This window comes from Echinops telfairi, unplaced genomic scaffold (genome assembly GCF_000313985.2).
Source record: "Echinops telfairi isolate 266 unplaced genomic scaffold, ASM31398v2 ScPeMD7_7410;HRSCAF=8448, whole genome shotgun sequence".
In the NCBI taxonomy this organism is placed as follows: Eukaryota; Metazoa; Chordata; class Mammalia; order Afrosoricida; family Tenrecidae; genus Echinops; species Echinops telfairi.
Window position 1 is genome coordinate 17,583,723 of NW_022111310.1, and position 1,530 is coordinate 17,585,252.

Below are 1,530 nucleotides of genomic sequence, written 5' to 3' on the forward strand. Positions count from 1 at the left end.
AGATTTGGAGGGCTACCTCTCCAACTATCATGGGATTTGGCTTAATGCACTTCATGGAACTGTTCTGTCCTAGGTGCTGGGCATACAGCAGAAAGCAGGGCAAGTGGTCCCCGGCCCCAGCAGACATATAGTCTACATATGGATTAAGTCTTTTCAGGAAGCATCGACCTGCTAACTGCCAGGTTAGTGCTCCCAGGAAATTTTACAACCTCAGAATCCTGATCATCACTATGAGTTGGAATACACTCGATGGCAGCGAGTTAGGGTGGGTTTCTGGTTCTTTTGCTGACCATGGCTCCCTCGTGTCTTTCTGCTTCTAGCACACATCCCACCTCTTCAGAGAAGCCGCCACAGAGTGGGCAACAGTGTGCTCTCTTCCAAACCCAATCTTTACTAGGACTTTTCAGACCCTGGCACTGACTCGGGGCGGGACCAGGCTCATTAGGAAGACTGTATCTACCAAGGCAGCAGAGGTCAGAAGCAACTTGCCTTCCCAGGATGCTAATCAGGATCTGCGCCTTCTTTTCCCAGCTGACAATGAGCTTCTGGAAGGCCATGTGACTTATTTCCCACTGGAGCCCAGTAAAGTACAGTGGTCCTCAGTACTGATGAATCCCACTAGATTCATAGCTGAATAAGAAACTCATAGACTCCCAAGTGTCAATGGCCCATGAAAATGGTCAAGTCCAATGCTTCTGTTGGACAGATGGGTAGAGTGATACGTTGGAGAGGGTGCCTTTAATCTTTATGATTAAGGGCAAGATTTCCAGTAGGTCTTTGGGGCTGCTCTCAGTGAATCAGGGTTGATCATTGTGTACTCAGATTTGTGGGTGAAATTCGAAAAGGCCTTGATGCTCAGCCATTGGCCTGCTGCCTGACTGTTGAGGAAATGGATCTTAATGCCTGGAAATGGCTTCAGGGCCAGTGAGTCGCACGGTGTCACCCACGTAGTGTAGTGGGAAGGGTTGCATGGTTTCTCCCCTGGGATCCCCTCAGACTTCCTTCAACTTCTGCCTGAAATCTGCCCACTTCCTTCAAAATCTGCCCACTCTTCTGACCTTTTGTTATTCTTCTGCTTGAGGCCAGACTGTTCCTTAGAGACAAGGATGCTGAGACTTAGTCTGACATACTTTAGAACTATTGTCAGGAGAGTCCAGGACGTGGGGAAGAACATCATACTTGGTAAAGAAGAAGAAGAAGACCCTCCCCAAGATGGACTGACACAGTGGCTGCATCCATGGGCTCAGGGATAGGAACTGTTGTGAAGAGGGCACAGGACTGACCGGACACCGTATTTTGTTCTGTTGTGCACAGGGTCTCGATGGGTGGCATCTAACAACAACTATGACTATGACTTGAAGTGTCCTCCCATGGCTGGATAGTTAAATCTAACACACCCAATCAGGGCCCAATTGTCTCCTCCTCCTGGGAGCCTTCCCTGGCCTCTCCTCATTCTTTACCCTGCTTGACCATTCCCCTGATCTGAATCTCTTTGGTGAGTTTGTTAAAGTTTATTGGGCCAACCTGGCC